This window comes from Chiloscyllium plagiosum, unplaced genomic scaffold, assembly GCF_037043375.1.
Source record: "Chiloscyllium plagiosum isolate Xiang-an unplaced genomic scaffold, Cpla_swu_hap1 HiC_scaffold_5, whole genome shotgun sequence".
NCBI classification, from domain to species: domain Eukaryota; kingdom Metazoa; phylum Chordata; class Chondrichthyes; order Orectolobiformes; family Hemiscylliidae; genus Chiloscyllium; species Chiloscyllium plagiosum.
Genome location: NW_028270143.1, coordinates 114,550,415 through 114,568,055, shown reverse-complemented (window position 1 = coordinate 114,568,055; position 17,641 = coordinate 114,550,415).

The window sequence follows — 17,641 nt, the reverse complement described above, 5'->3', positions numbered from 1 at the left end:
TGACAGTTAATCAGGTTGCTTTGTCCTGAATGATGTTGAGTTTCTTCAATATTGTTAGAGTTGCACTCATCCAGACAAGTGGGGAATATTCCATCACACTCTTGACTCATGCCTTGTTGATGGTAGATACATTTTGAGAGTCAGGAAATGAATTACACACAGGAGAATTCCCAGTCTCTGGCCTGCTCTGGTAACCGTATTTACATGGATTGTCCAGTTCAGTTTTTGGTCAATGGAAATAAATCTCCTTGGGGGATACAGTGATGGTAACGTTATTTAGAAGTTGAGGAGAGATGGTTAGATTTTTTTTGCAGATGGTCATTGCCTGGCACTTGCATGGCACAAATGTTACTTGACATTTTTCAATCTAAGTCTGAGCATTGACCAGGTATTGTTATATATAGACATGACTGCTTCACCATCTGATAACATTGTGTGATCATCAGTAAGCTTCCCTAGATCTGACGTTTTGGTGGAAGGAAAGTAATTGATTAAGCAGCACACACACTATCCTGAATTGGAACTATATCACTGCTCCTTGAGCATCACTGGGTCAAAATCCTGCATTTCCATCCCTGCCTGTTACCTATAAAAAATGGATTACAGCAGTTCTAGAAGGCAGCTCTCCACTGCCCTCTCAAGGGCATTTTGTGATGAGCAATAACTTAGCCAGTCAAAGCCATGTCTCCTGAATGAATAAGGAAACATTGAAGATGGTTGGGATGAGAAAGATGAACCACCAATGGTTCACAAAGGTGGTCCAGCCGAACATCCAATCAAAAATGACTACATATGAAGTAGCAAAAGCCTAAGATTGACCAGAAAATTGAGAATGTTTTAGAAACCAGCAATAAATGACTAAAGAACATATAAAAAGGCACAAAATTGATCATGAAAGTAAATTGGTAAGAAATATAAAAACAAACAGCAAGAGTTTCTTTGAGTACATAAAAAGAAAGAGAGTAGCTAAAGTGAGATCCTTGGAAAGTGAGGCTGTAGAATTATAATGGGGAACAAGGAAATGACACATAATTTAAATCAATTTCACCATCTTCACAATGGAGGACACTTTAAATAGCAAAGGTGCTAATGGAGGGAAAGGTCTTGGAACAGACTTTACAATGAAGAACAAAGTATTTGACAAAAATTTTGGGACTGAATAGATAAGCCACCAGTATCAGATGACCTTCACCCAAGGGATTTAAAGGAAGTTGTTTCAAAAAATAATTGTGGTATTGGAGAAAATATTCCGTAACTCACTGGATCTAGCAGATTGGAAAACCGTTAATATGATGCCCCTATTCAAGAAGGATGGGAGACGGAAAGCAAGAGACTATAGGCCAGTTAGCTTAAAATCAATCATTGGGAAAATGCTAGAGCGCACTGCTATGGAAGAAATAGCAGGACATTTGAAAAAAAACTAAACACAACCATATCTAGTCAACACGGTTATGAGAAAGGAAATTCATGGTTAGCAAAAGTTCGTTCAGAATATAACAAGCAGAATATATAAAGGGAATAGGTAGATGTAATGTGTTTGGATTTCTAGAAGGTGATTCAATAAGGTGTTACATTAAAGGTATTTGGAGAAGGTGAGGATTGCAGATGCTAGAGATCAGAGCTGAAAAATGTGTTGCTTATGCTCGAAACGTCGATTCTCCTGCTCCTTGGATGCTGCCTGACCTGCTGCACTTTCCCATAAAAGGCATTTGACAAGATAGGAGCTCACAGTATGGGCTAATGTATCAGAATGGATTGAGGATTTGTTAACATATTGGAGACAGAGAGTTGGGATAAATGCGTCTTTTTCAAGTTGGAAAGACACAGCAGACGGAGTGCCACATGGATCAGATCTGAGCTCTCAATTCTTAACTGTCTATGATCATACCTTGGAGGAGGGGGCAGAATGTAACATATCCAGATTTGCTGATGAAATGAAAATTGGTGGGACGCTATGTTGGAATGAGGATGTAAGGAATCTGCAAGGGGATATAGATATATATTGTGAGTAGGCAACAACTTGGTCATAGAGGTTAATTTTAAAAGGTACTTGGGAAAGAAGGATCAAAAGACATACTCTTAGTTAAATAGAGAAAGACTTCAAAAAAGGGGAGTGCAGAGGAACCTGAATGTTCTTGTGCATGAAACAAAAAATTAATATGCAGGTACAGCTGAAATTTTGGTCTTTATTGCTAGGGGCCTTGAGTTTAAAAATGGGCACATGTTTAACAACTGTACAGGGTTAACAACATTCCTGAAGAAGAGCTCATGCTCCTTGGATGCTGCCTGACCTGCTGCGCTTTTCCAGCAACACATTTTGAGCTGTTGGTAAAGTAGTACCTGGATCGTAGTGTACAACATAGTCCCTGCATTTAAGAAATGACATATTGACATGGCAGCAATTCAAAATGTGTTTCACCAGCCAAATGGATTAGGCCCACTTCCATTGAGTTTAGAATACTTAGGGGTAAACTTACTGAAAAAACAAGATTCTGAAGGGGCTCGATAGAATAGAAGTCCCCTTAATAGGGGCAGTTATTTAAAACTAACAGCCTTACGAACTAAGTGCTCTATGTTCAGAGATATTTATTTTTGGCTGCTTTGAGGTCAGAATTAGTTCATTGATCCTGACTAACTAGACCCATTTACGATGACGATAGACTTGCACTGAGCTACCAAAGGACTGTCAGTACAATTGCATGGGAATAACCTTCACACATGTGCAGCTAGCTGGCAGGGCTCACGCAGTGGGATCAGCCTTAGGGTAATCAAGAATCCGTTGACATCATACGCAGTCTGCAATGGGCAGCACACCAACCCACAAGCAGGAAATTGAGTGAGGGTGGATGCATTTGAAAGATCTGCGACACCTTAAAGGGAAGTAGAAGTGTTGGGAGCTATAACAAGATCTCGCTTCTGATTGGCAATTAAGGTATCTGTGGGGCCCACAGCAAAGGTGTTAAACATGGAAATCTTCAAGACAGACTTCTCAGTTTTCTTGGAGGCAGTGAGGCAGAGTTCGCAATGATATGGCATGCCTAAGCAATAGTCCAACTCCAATCAGCAGATATTCACAAACAATGGGGCATAAACATTGGAGTGCAATGCAGCATGGAGTTCAATGCAGCTAAATGTGTGGTGATTCACTTTGGGGAGAATAACAGGAAGGCAGAGTGCTGGGTCAATGGAAAGATTCTTGGAGTCCATGTACATAGATCCCTGAAAGTTGCCACCCAGGTTGATTGTGCTGTTAAGGCATAAGGTGCGTTAAGTTTCATTGGTAGAGGAATTGAGTTCTGGAGCCGCAATATCATGCTGCAATGATACAAAAGGCTAGTGCGGCCACACTTGGAATATTGTGTACAGCTCTGGTTGCCATATTTCGGGAAGGATGTGGAAGCATTGGAAAAGGTGTAGAGGAGGTTTATCAGGATGTGCTTGGTCTGGAGGGAAGGTCTTATGAGGAAAGGATGAGAGACCTGGGTCTGTTCTCATTGGAAAGAAGAAGGTTAAGAGGGGATTTGATAGAGATATACAAGACAATCAGAGGATTAGATAGGGTAGACAATAAAAGTCTTTTTCCTAGGATGATGACATCAGCTTGTATGAGGAGGCATAACTACAAATTGAGGAGTGATAGATTTAAGACAGATGTCAGAGGCAGGTTCTTTGCTCAGAGAGTGGTAAGGGCGTGGAATGCCCTACCTGCCAATATAGTTAACTCAGCCACATTTGAGAGATTTAAACAATCCTTGGATAAGTACATGGATGATGATGGGATAGTGCAGGGGGATGAGCTGAAAATAGTTCTCAGGTCGGTGCAACATTGAGGGGTGAAGGGCCCGTTCTGTGCTGTATTGTTCTATGTTCTAACACTGGGATTGAAAGTCTGCCTCAGTTGGTCCACGACACGGAGTACTTGAGACTCACTCCTTCCCTCTTTCACGAAGGCAAGCATCATGTTAGGAACATGGAAATTCAAACCTTCTGGTGATGAGGGGACAAGAGTGAAAAGAAAATACACAAAGTAAAGTCAGAAGGGGGGAAAATGTAGTTTCAGCTCATTTCACAAAGTTCTCTTAAACAAACCATGGGGAAAGACTTTCTTTCCAACACTCTGCACTGCACAGTCAGCTTACTGGCCATAGATGAAAGGGTAATGGTGGAATCCATCGCGTTACCAACCTTGCACCTATATAGATAGTGAGCGCATGTTCAGCTGCAAACTTTCACATAATCCATTTCATGTCCTTCTGCTGCAGCAAATCAAAGTCTCTCCATTTTTGACTTGAATCTTCCTGACTTCCTCTTTTAAGTCAAGGATCGGGGAATGTCATTCATGGTCGAGGGAAATAATTGTTTGAGCAGCTGAAGAGCGTTGTCTAAAGAGCACTTGTTCTGAGGAATTGTTGAATCTGTGGGAGGCCAAGGTGTGTAATCTTCGACAGGTACAATCATCTTCCTCTGTGCCAGGTATAACTCCAGCAATAGGTTGCTTTTCCATGATCCACACTCCATTCCAGTTTCTTCAGAGCTCCTCATGCTAAAAAAAGCTGCTTCAATTTTTAAGGGCAGTCCGTCTCTTTTTACCTCTGGAATTGAGATCTGACATCTATGTTTATAGAAACACCTTAACTTAGGAAATAGGAGCAGGCAAAGGCCATTCAACCCATCGAGCCTGTCCTATAATTCAACATGATCATGGCTGATTCTCTACCTCAGTGCCATCTGTCTGCACTCTTCCCATGCCTCTTAACACTTTTAGCTTCTAGAAATATATTTCTTTCTCAACAATATTGTGACTTGGTCAATTTAGCTTTCTGTGGGGTAGAGAATTCTAAAGAGTTACCACCTTCTAGGTGAAGAAATTGTTCCTCATCTTAGTCTCAAAAGGTTCACGACATATGGCGAGATCATGACTCCCTGTTTTGGATCCCTGGCCAACGGATATATCATCCCCACATCCAGTCTGTCCAGCCTCCAACCTTGGCACCAGAAAAGACAACGGCAGAAATAGCCCTGTTGACCCTGCAAAGTCCTCCTCGCTAATATCTGGAGGCCAGTGCCAAAATTGGGAGAGCTATCTCACAGACTAATCAAGCAACAGCCTGTCCCATAATCAGACTCATGGAATCATACCTTACAGACAATGTCCCAGACACTACCATCACTATCCCTGGATATGTTCTGTTCCACCAGCAGGACAGACCCAGCAGAGGTGGGGGGGGGGGTGCTCAGTGGCATACAGTCAGGGGGAGTTACTCTGGGAATGCTCAACATTGACTCCTGACCCCATGAAGTCTCATGTCTTCATGGTAAACAAGAGCAAGGAAACCTTCTGTTGATGTCCATGTACCATCCTCCCTCAGCTGATGTATCAGTACCCCTCCACATTGAATAACATTCAGAGGAAGCACTGAGTACAGCAAGGGCACAAAATGTACTCTGTGTGGTTTCAATGCCCCCCACCAACAGTAGCTTGACAGCAGTACTATTGATCGAGCTGGTCAGGTCCGAAAGGGCATGGCCGCTAAATTGGCTCTGCGGCAGGTGGTGAGGGAACCTACAAGAGGGAAAAACATACTTGACCTCCTCCTTACCAAACTACCAGCAGCAGATCCATCTGCTCATGACTGTATTGGTAAGTGTGACTACTGCACAGTCCTTCTGGAGATGAACATGGAAACCTTCAAGACTAACTTCTCAGTTTTCCTGGTCGTGACTGAGATGAAGGCTCACCTCCACATTGAAAATAACCTCCATCGTGTTGTGTGCGAAATAGGACAGACTTCAAACAGGTCTAGTAACTCCAGACTGGGCATCCATGAGGTGCTGTGGGCTATCAACAGCAACAGAAATATACTCCTGCATAATCTGTAACCTCATGACCTGGCAAATCCCCTCACTCAACCATTACCATCAAGCTAGGGTACCAACCCTGGTTCAATAGAGAGTGCAGGAGAGCATGCCAGGAGCAGCATCAGGCATACCTGAAAATGAGGTGTCAACCTGGGGAAGCTACCAAACAGAACTACGTGTGTGTTAAACAGCATAAATGGCAAGTGATAGAGCTAAGTGATCCCACAACCAACAGATCAGATTTAGGCTCTGCAGTCCTGCCAAATCCAGTTGTGAAAGGTGGTGTACAATTAAACAATTCTTTGGAGGAGGACCCTCTACAAATATCTTCATCCTCAATGATCGAAGAGCCCAACACAGCAGGACAAAAGGTAAAGCTGAAGCTTTTGCAGCAATCTTCAGCTGGAAGTGCTGAGTGGATGATCCATCTTGCGTCCTACAGTGGTCCCCAGCATTATAGATATCAGTCTTCAGCCAATTCGATTCACTCCACGTGATATCAAGAAATGCTTGGATGGCCTGGATACTGCAAAGGCTATGGTCCCTGACAACATTCCGGCAATAGTACAGAAGACCTGTGTTCCAGAAGTTGCACTCCCCTAACCAAGCTGTTCCAGTCCAATTACAACACTGGGATCCACTCGACATTGTGGAAAATTGCCCAAGTATGTCCTGTACATAAAAAGCAAACAAATCAAACCCGACCAATTACTGCCCCATCAGTCTACTCTCGATTATCAGTACATTGATGGAAGGTGTCATCAACAATGCTCAGTGATACCCAGTTTGGGTTCCGCCAGGGTCTCTCAGCTCCTGACCTCATTACAGCCTTGGGTCAAACATGGACAAAAGAGCTGAATTCCAGAGGGGATGTAAGAGTGACAGCCCTTGACATCAAGGCTGCATTTGAACCAAGTGTGGCATCAAGGAACCCAGGGAAAACTGGAATGAATGGATGTCAGGGGGCAAACTCACGGTGGTTAGAGTTATATCTGGCTCATAGGAAGGTGGTTTGTGGTTGTTGGAGGTCAGTCATCTCATCTCCAGGATATCCCTGCAGGAGTTTCTCAGGATAGTGACCTAGGCCCAACCATCTTCAGCTGCTTCATCAACAGTCTTCCCTCCATCATAAGGTTGGAAATGGAGATGGTCACCAATGTTTGCACCAATGTTCAGCACCATTCACAACTCCTCAGATACTGAAGTAGTCCATGCCCAAATGCAACAAGATCTGGACAATATCCAGGCTTGGGCTAACAGGTGGTAAGTAACATTTGAGACACACAAATGCCAAACAATGACCATCACCAATAAGAGACAGTCTAACTACCGCCCCTTGATATTCAATGGTATTACCATCAATGAATTCCCCACTGTCAACATCCTGGGAGTTATCTTTGGTCAGAACCTCAACTGGACTCACCACATAAACACAGTGGCTAACAAGAGCAGTTCAAAGGCTTGGAATACTGCAGCAAGTAACTCACCTCCTGACTCCCCATCTACAAGGCACAAGTCAGGAGTGTGATGGAATACTCCCCACTTGCCTGGATGGGTGCAGCTCCAACAAAGAATCTTGGAATTATCCAGGACAAAGCACCAGTGGATTGGCACCATATCCACAAGCATCCATTCCCTCAACCACCGGCACTCAGTAGCAGCAGTGTGCACAAACTACAAGATGCATTGCAGAGATTCACCAAAGATCCTCAGACAGCACCTTCCAAACTTCTGGCCACTTCCATCTAGAAGCAAATACATAAGAACGCCACCACCTTCAAATTCCCCTCTAAGCCACATACCATCCTGACTTGGAAATATATTGCTGTTCCTTCACTGTCACTGGGTCAAAATCCTGGAATTCCCTCCCTAATGGCATTTTGGCCAACTCACAGCACATGGACTGCAGTGGTTCAAGAAGACAGCTCACCACCACCTTCTCAAGGGCAACAAGGGACAGGCAATAAATGTTGGCCAACCAGTGACACTCATATCCCACAAAAAATGAATAAATTTGTTTAAATCATCTTGAATTTTTTTTATATCTTCCTCGCCACTCACAATCACACGGAGTTCTGTGTCATTAACAAGTTTGGAAATATTACATTTGATTCCCTCATCCAAGTTAATAGCAAATGATCCCTCCTTGGCTGTTTTTATTGGTTTAACTTATTGCAAATATTCCAGGCTTGAGATCCAGTAGTGTTAACTTAACCTTTTGATATTTTAACACTTTTCTTTTAAACAAATGTTTATGTTTGGCCATGAACTGTGCATTCATAAGCACTCAATCGATGAGTAGGTGTCATTCAATAGCACTGGAATGACTCCTTTTATCACTTTGTTGATGGTTGAGAATAAGCAGATGGTGTGGTAACTCCCCGAGTGGAATCATCCTGCTTTTTGCACAGAAGGCATACTTGGGCAATTTTCCATGTTGTTCAGTAGAATCTAATGTTATAATTGCACTGGAACACAGTTTTGTGACGCAGGTCTTCAATGTTGCATCCAGAATGTAGGCAAGGCCCTTTACACAGTTAGGTTCAGTCTGTCACTTCTCATTGTTTCCTGGAAACAAATTGGCAGTAGATCTTTCAGCCCTTCAAGCCTGTTCTGCTATTTAGTTAGCTTGTGTCTGATCTGTACACAAATTTCATTCACCTGCCTTGGACCTATATACCTTGATAAGCTTCCCTAACAAAAAACTATTCTGTGTTGAATTCCCAATTAGAAAAAAAAAGTCTCTGTATCAACCATATTGAGGTTCTTTACCATTAGATCAGCTCTCCACTTTCAAAACTCATGGGAATTCAAGCTGTATTTGTGCAATGTATCGTCATGATTCAAAGCTTTTAGCTCACAAGAATCTGATGAATCTGTGATGCTGACTTTCTAATGTCAATGTAGCTTTCCTGTTCCCTCTGTGACATGTTGGTCCATTCCTCCCTCTATATTAACACTTCCTTACTTTCCTTATTCAACCCTTTTTGGAGGATCGTTTAATGGGTAATGGCCTGCTGTAGGGATTCTACAATCCCATTAAAACAAGCCTGCTGCAGTTCTTCAACAAATCCCAACACAAGCTGTAAGAAGAGCTCTCATTTTTATTTGACAGCATGAACATTGTTTTCCATTTAAATTATACCGTCCTTTCCAGACAAACACACACACACAGATTGGCTCTTTGTAGAGTTGACCTAATTGGATTGGCTCTTTGTAGAGTTGACCTAATTTCTGTTATTCAGACCTACTATTAACAACTATTTTTCATCTATGTCTCTCCTTTATTACCGTAGATACTCCATTTGCCTTTTGATCTTGGCACTTTCTCCATCTCTCCCACTCATTCTTCCTCTCCATTTGCCAGGGTTGGAGGATTTGAGCTACAGGGAGAGGCCGAACAGGCTGGGGCTGTTTTCCCTGGAGTGTCGGAGGCTGAGGGGTGACCTTATAGAGGTTTACAAAATTATGAGGGGCATGGATAAGGTAAATAGGCAAAGTCTTTTCCCTGGGGTCATGGTGTCCAGAACTAGAGGGCATAGGTTTAGGGTGAGAGGGGAAAGATATAAAAGAGACATTAGAGGCAACTTTTTCACGCAGAGGGTGGTACGTGTATGGAGTGAGCTGCCAGAGGATGTGGTGGAGGCTGGTACAATTGCAACATTTAAGAGGCATTTGGATGGGTATATGAATAGGAAGAGTTTGGAGGGATATGGGCCGTGTGCTGGCAGGTGGGACTAGATTGGGTTGGGATATCTGGTCAGCATGGACAGGTTGGACCGAAGGGTCTGTTTCCATGCTGTACATCTCTATGACTTTATTTGCTCAGAGCATAAATAGAATTGTTTCACAGCCCCTTTCAGTTCCAAAGAAGAATCATGTTGAACTCAAACCATTAACTATTTTTCTCTATTCACAGGTTTTTTAAAATTCACTTGTGGGGCATGGGTGTCACCAGCTTTTATTATCTCCTCCAACGCATCTCATCCACATCCCGCACCTCCGCCCTCAGACCCCACCCCTCCAACCATAACAAGGACAGAATGCCCCTGGTGCTCACCTTGCACCCTACCAACCTTCGCAAAAACCATATCATCCGCCGACATTTCTGCCACCTCCAAATGGACCCCACCTCCAGGGATATATTTCCCTCCCCACCCCTTTCCTCTTTCCACAAAGACCGTTCCCTCCATGACCACCTGGTCAGGTCCACGCCCCCCCCAACAATCCACCCTCCCATCCTGGCACCCTCCCCTGCCACCGCAGGAATTGCAAAACCTGCGCCCACACCTTCTCCCTCACCTCCATCCAAGGGCCCAAAGGAGCCTTCCACATCCATCAAAGTTTTACCTGCACATCCACCAACATCATTTATTGTATCCATTGCTCCTGATGTGGTCTCCTCTACATTGGGAAGACTGGACGCCTCGTAGCAGAGCGCTTTAGGGAACATCTCCGGGACACCCGCACCAATCAACCCCACCACCCTGTGGCCCAACATTTCAACTCCCCCTCCCACCAAGCAGAGAACATGCAGGTCCTGGGCCTCCTCAACAGCCGCTCCCTCACCACCCGACACCTGGAGGAAGAGCGTCTCATCTTCCGCCTCGGAACCTTTCAACCCCATGGCATCAATGTCGACCTCACCGGTTTCCTCATTTCCCCTTCCCCCAGCTCACCCCAGCTCCAGCCTTCCAGCTCAGCACCACCCTCATGACCTGTCCTTCCTGCCTATCTTCCTTTTCACCATTGGAGTGCCACAAGGATCGGTGCTGGGCCCTCTACTTTTTGTCATTTACATAAATGATTTGGATGCGAGCATAAGAGGTACAGTTAGTAAGTTTGTCGATGACACCAAAATTGGAGGTGTAGTGGACAGCGAAGAGGGTTAAAAACGTGTTGCTGGAAAAGCGCAGCAGGTCAGGCAGCATCCAAGGAGCAGGAGAATCGACATTTCGGGCATGTGCCTGTTCTTCAGGAAAGAGGATTACAACAGGATCTTGACCAGATGGGCCAACGGGCTGAGAAGTGGCAGATGGAGTTTAATTCAGATAAATGCGAGGTGCTGCATTTTGGGAAAGCAAATCTTAGCAGGACTTATACACTTAATGGTAATGTCCTAGGGAGTGTTGCTGAACAAAGAGACCTTGGAGTGCAGGTTCATAGCTCCTTGAAAGTGGAGTCGCAGGTAGATAGGATAGTGAAGAAGGCGTTTGGTATGCTTTCCTTTATTGGTCAGAGTATTGAGTACAGGAGTTGGGAGGTCATGTTGCGACTGTACAGGACATTGGGTTAGGCCACTGTTGGAATATTGTGTGCAATTCTGGTCTCCTTCCTATCGGAAAGATGTTGTGAAACTTGAAAGGGTTCAGAAAAGATTTACAAGGATGTTGCCAGGGTTGGAGGATCTGAGCTACAGGGAGAGGATGGACAGGCTGGGGCTGTTTTCCCTGGAGCATCGGAGGCTGAGGGGTGACCTTATAGAGGTTTACAAAATTATGAGGGGCATGGATAGGATAAATAGGCAAAGTCTTTTCCCTGGTTTTGGGGAGTCCAGAACTTGAGGGCATAGGTTTAGGGTGAGAGGGGAAAGATATAAAAGAGACCTCGGGGGCAACTTTTTCACGCAGAGGGTGGTACGTGTATGGAATAAGCTGCCAGAGGAAGTGGTGGAGGCTGGTACAATTGCAACATTTAAGAGGCATTTGGATGGGTATATGAATAGGAAGGGTTTGGAGTGATATGAGCCGGGTGCTGGCAGGTGGGACTAGATTGGGTTGGGATATCTGGTCGGCATGGATAGATTGGACCAAAGGGTCTATTTCCATGCTGTACGTCTCTATGACTCTATGACTCTATCCACTCCACCCTCCCCTCTGACCTATCGCCTCCATCCCCACCCCCATTCACCTATTGTACTCTTTGCTACCTTCCCCCACCCTCCTCTCTGACCTATCACCTCCATCCTCACCCCCATTCACCTATTGTACTCTATGCTACTTTCTCCCCACCCCCACCCCCCTCTCATTTAGCTCTCCACCCTGCGCGCACCCTGCTTCTATTCCTGATGAAGAGCTTTTGCCCGAAACGTCGATTTTCCTGCTCCTTGGTTGCTGCCTGACCTGCTGTGCTTCTCCAGCACCACTCTAATCAAGACTCCAGCATTATTATCCATCCATGATTGTCCATGAGAAGGTGGTGGTGAGCTGTCTTTTTGAGCTGCTGGACTCCACGTTCTCTTGGTTGGCTCTTAGGAAGGGAATTCCAGGATTTTGATTCAAGCAACACTGAAGAGATAGCAGTGTTTCCACATCAGGATAATGAGATCCTTGGAGGGAAACATACAGGTGGTGGTGATCTCATGTATCTGCTCCCTTTGCCCTTCTAGATAGAGGTGGTCATGGGTTGTAAGTTGCTGTCTCAGGAAAGTTTATATAGTGTATCATATAGACGGTATACTTCAATGCTATGGATTGTCAATGGTGGGGGACTAAATGGTTGTAGATGTACTGCCAATAACACCAGCTGCTTTGCTCTGGATGGTGTCAAGCTCCTTGAGTGTTGCTGGAGCTGCACTTATCCAGGCGAGTGGGGAGTATTCCATCACCCTCCTGACTTGTGTCTTGTCAATGGTGGACACGCTGTGGGGAGTTAGGAGGTGATTTACTTGCCACAGTATTCCTAGCCTCTGACCTGTACTCCCAATGTGTAATTATACTGGTACAGCTTGGCCAGGTGTGTGGAAAGTTCTGGAATACAAGTCTTCAGTACTATTGTCGAATGTTGTCAGGGCCCATCGTGTTTGCAGTATGCAGTGTGTCCAACAGTTTCTTGATATCACGTGGGGTCGAATTGATTGACAATTTATATCTGTGATGCTGGAAACCTCTGGAGGGAGACTGAGATGGTCATCCACTTGGAATTTCTGGCTGAAGTCCGTTGCAAATGCTTTACCCTTACTATTTACACTTAAGTGCTAGGCTCCTCCATCATTGAGGATGAGGGTATTTGTGGAACCTCCTCCTCCAGTGAGTTGTTTAATTGCCCTCCTCCATTCATGACGCAGTGTGTGGCAGGACTGCAAAACCTAAACCTGATTGCTGGTTGTAGGATCACTTAGCTCTGTCTGTCACTTACTGCTTATGCTGTTTGGCATGCAAGTAGTCCTGTTTTCTGACTTCACCAGGTTGACACCTCATTTTGTAGGTACCTCTGGTGCTGTTCCTGGCATGCCTTCCTGCACTTTCTATTGTATCTTTGTGTTCTGGAAAAATCCGAAGGATTGAAAAACCGCTGATGTAAACACATTGACTTAAAAAGAGAAAGAGACAAAAAATGGTAACCATGGGAAAGTTAGCTTACTGTCTGTTACTGGGAAAATGTTACAGTCTATTATAAGGATGCAGTAGCAGAGCATTCAGAAATTCATAGAATCTCTACAGTGTGGAAATAGACCATTTGGCCCAACAAGTCCACACCGACCCTCTGAAAAGTATCCCACCCAGACACATTCCCCTACATTTCCAATGACTAATGCACTTAACCTACACATCACTGGGCAATTTAGCCCATATTTAGAAATATGTAACATGATCAAGCAGAGTGAGTGTGGCTTCATGACAAAATTACCAGAATTCTTTGAGGAAGTACCAAGCAGGACAGATAAAGGGGAAACAGCAACTATAATCTATGGATTTTTAGAAGGCGTTTGATAATATACCATGGTTTGATAATATACCATGTTATTTAATAAGATGAGGCTAGGACTGGGGACCACCCGGAGGAAACCCACGCAGATACGAGGAGAATATGCAAACTCCACGCAGACAGTTGCCTGAGGCGGGAATTGGACGCGGGTCTCTGGCGCTGTGAGGCAGCAGTGCTAACCACTGTGCCACCATACCACCCCTCAAGGGGTACACTTTCAGACTGGCAACCTATGTGCCAAGATTCTGCAGAGGGATACAGACAGGTCAAGTGAGTGTGCAGGAACATGGCAGATGGAATATAATGTGGGCAAAGGAAGGTCATGCACAAGAAGAATATTAGTAAATGAAGAGTTCCTGAGGCCTCTTCTGGAATACTGTGTACAGTTCTGGTCGCCTTCCTTTAGGAAGGATATTATTAAATTAGAGAGGGTTCCAAAAAGATTTACCAGGATATTGCTGGGAATGGAGGGTTTGAGTTATAAATTTGGATAGGCTGGGACTTTTTTCACTGGAGTGCAGAAGGTTGAAGGATGACCTTAGAAAGGTTTATAAAAATCATGAATGGCAGGGATAAGGTGAATAGCAAAGGTCTTTTCTGTCGAGTGCAGAAGTTCAAAATTAGGGGCATATTTTTATGGTGACCTGAGGGGCAATGTTTTTCGCACCGAGTGTGGTTTGTGTGTGGAATGAATTGCCAGAGGAAGTGATGTATGCAAATACAGTTGCAACATTTAAAAAGCATTTGAATAAGTACATGAATAGAAAAGGTTCAGAAGATATCAGCCAAATGCAGGTAGGTGGAACTGGTTTAGTTCAGGAAGATGGCTGGCGTGGATTAGTTGGACCAAAGGGTCTGTTTCCATACTGTATGATTCTGTGACTAAGTAAAAACAAAGACTCTAATTGAAACCTCCTCAAAGATGGAACTTCCACAGGATTCTGTGATAAAGAATTCCAAAGCTTCACAATCCTCTGATGAAGAAGATATTCTCCTCAGTTTGGCCCGAGATGGCATCCCCTGAACTTTTGAATTGTGGTTTGCCACACTCCTCACAGTAGAAAATCTTGCATACATCAACCTGGTCTATCAATGATTTGGATGTGGGGACCAAAAGTAATATTTCCAAATTTGAGCATGATACAAAGCCAAGTGGGAGTGCATTTTGTGAGCAAGATGTGAAACATGTTTAGCAGAATTTGTACAGGCTTAGTATTTTGTAGTTTTAATGAAATCGCCTTTCATTCTTCAAAACTTGAGAAAATGCATGCTAATCTCTCATATAAGACAGTCCGACCATCCTGGTAGCAAGTCTGGTGAATCTTTGTTCCAATATCTCGCTATATCTTCCCTGATATAAGGTGACCAAGACTGTGCGCAGCACTCCAAACACAATCGAACCAAGCTCTTACACAATTGAAGCAACAATTCACTCCTCATGTACTCAAATCCTCATGTGATAAAGGTTAACATTCCACTAGCCTTCTTAATGACTGGCTGCACTTGCAAGTTAGCTTTCAGTGAGTTATTGCAAGAACACCTGGGTCCATTTACATCAACACATTCCAACTTCATACCTGACAAGAAATGATCCACAAACCTACCATACTGGATAGCTTCCCATTTTCCACATTATATTCCACTGTATGTTCTTGCCTGATTACTAAGCCTGTACAAATTCTGCTAAACATGTTTCACATCTTGCTCACAAAATGCACTCCCACTTGGCTATGTATCATGCTCAAATTTGAAAATATTACTTTTGGTCCCCACATCCAAATCATTGATAAATATATTTTGAATAGCTGGAGTCGAAGTATTGATCCTTGTGGTATCCTACAAATGTTATGAAGGGGAAAAACCCGTATCCCTCTGATAATGAAACCGAAACACTTGCTCCAATCTGTTCTGATGGGAATAGAGGTTGCCTTAGAACATAGAACATAGAACATTATAATGCAGTACAGGCCCTTTAGCCCTCAATGTTGCACTGACTTGTGAAATTAATCTGATGCCCATCTAACCTACACCATTCCATTATTATCCATATATGCGTCCAATGCCCATTTAAATGACCATAACGTCGGTGAGTCTACTACTGTTATAGGCAGGGTGTTCCATCCCCCGACTACTCTCAGAGTAATGAAACTGCCCCGATATCTGTCCTAAATCTAACACCCCTCAATTTAAAGCTATGTCTCCTCATGTTAGCCTTCACCATCCAAGGAAAAAGGCTGTCACTGTCCACCATATCTAACCTTCTGATTATCTTCTCCATCTCAATTAACTCACCTCTCAACGTTCTTCTCTCCAATGAAAACAGCCTCAGTTCCCTCAGTCCTTCCTCATAAGACCTTCCTTCCAAACCAGGCAACATCCTAGTAAATCTTCTCTGAACCCTTTCCAAAGCTTCCACATCCTTCTCATAATGTGGTGACCAGAATTGCATGAAATACTCCAGGGTGCGGCCTTACCAGTGTCTTGTACAGCTGAAGCATGATCTTGTGGCTCCAAAACTCAATCTCCTTACCAATAATTGCCAACACACCAAATGCCTTCTTACCAACCCTATCAATCTGGGTGGCAACTTTCAGGGATTTATGCACCAGGACAGCGAGATCTCTCTGTTCATCTATACTGCCAAGAATATTACCATTAGCCCAGTACTCTGCATTCCTGTCATCCTACCAAAGTGAATCACCTCACACTTATCAGCATTAAACTCCATTTGCCACTTCTCAGCTCAGTTCTGCAGCTTATTTATGTGCCTCTGTAACCCACAACATCCTTCAGCACTATCCACAACTCCACTGACTTTAGTGTCATCTGCAAATTTACTAGCACATCCTTCTACACCCACATCCAGATCATTTATGAAAATGACAAACAGCAGTGGCCCCAAAACAGATCCTTGTGGCACACCACTGGTAACAGCTCCAGGATGAATGTTTCCCATCAACCAACACTCTCTGTTTTCTTTCAACTAGCCAATTTCTGACCCAAGCCGCTAAATCACCTTCAATTCCAAAATTCCGTACTTTGTGCAATAGCCTACCGTGGTCCATATACACCACATTAATTGCTTTACCTCCAAACACCTGTTTTGTCAACTTCTCGAAGAACTCAATAAAGTTAGTTAGGCACGACCTATCATAGAACATAGAACATTACAGCGCAGTACAGGCCCTTCGGCCCTCGATGTTGCATCGCCCTGTCCTACTAATCTGAAGCCCATTCCACCTACACTATTCCATGTATGTCCATATGCCCGTCCAATGACGACTTAAATGCACTTAAACTTGGTGAATCTAGTACCGTTGCAGGCAAAGCATTCCATACCCTTATTACTATCCTTCACAAAACCATGTTGACTATCCCTAATCAAATTATTTATTTCTAGATGATTATAAATCCTATCTCTTATAACCTTTTGCAATACCTTATCCACAATGTCACTGGCCTCACTAAGGCTCACCGATCTATAATTACCTGGGTTGTCCCGATTCCCCTTCTTAAACAAGGGAACAACAGTCTTATCCTCCAGTCTTCTGGCACTACTCCTGTTGACAATGATGACATAAAGATTGAAGCCAACGGCTCTGCAATCTCCTCCCTGGCTTCCCAGAGAATCCAAAGGTAAATCCCTACTAGCCCAGGGGTCTTATCTATTTTCAGATCTTCGAAAGCTGCTAAAACCACCTCTTTATCAACCTCAATCCCATCTAATCTTGTAGCCTGTATCTCTGTATTCTCACTAACATTGCCCTTTTCCAATGTGAATTCTGATGAAAAGATTCTAATAATGAGACACAGAGAAGCTCACCTTGCCCCTCATAATCTGTTAAAAGTGTAGTTAAGTGAAAGGAATCCCTTATACTCACTTAAAAAGTAACAAGTAACAACGTATTCATTTAACACTAACAGTGAACAAATTAACAGAATTACTAACAAACTGAAAAACTCTCCCCAATTGCTAACTATTTCCTTACTGAACTAATTTCTACAGTTATGCTGTTCCAATAAAACCCAAGTGACAAGAAAACTAAATTGAAACTTAGATTTTCAAAGTCCACAG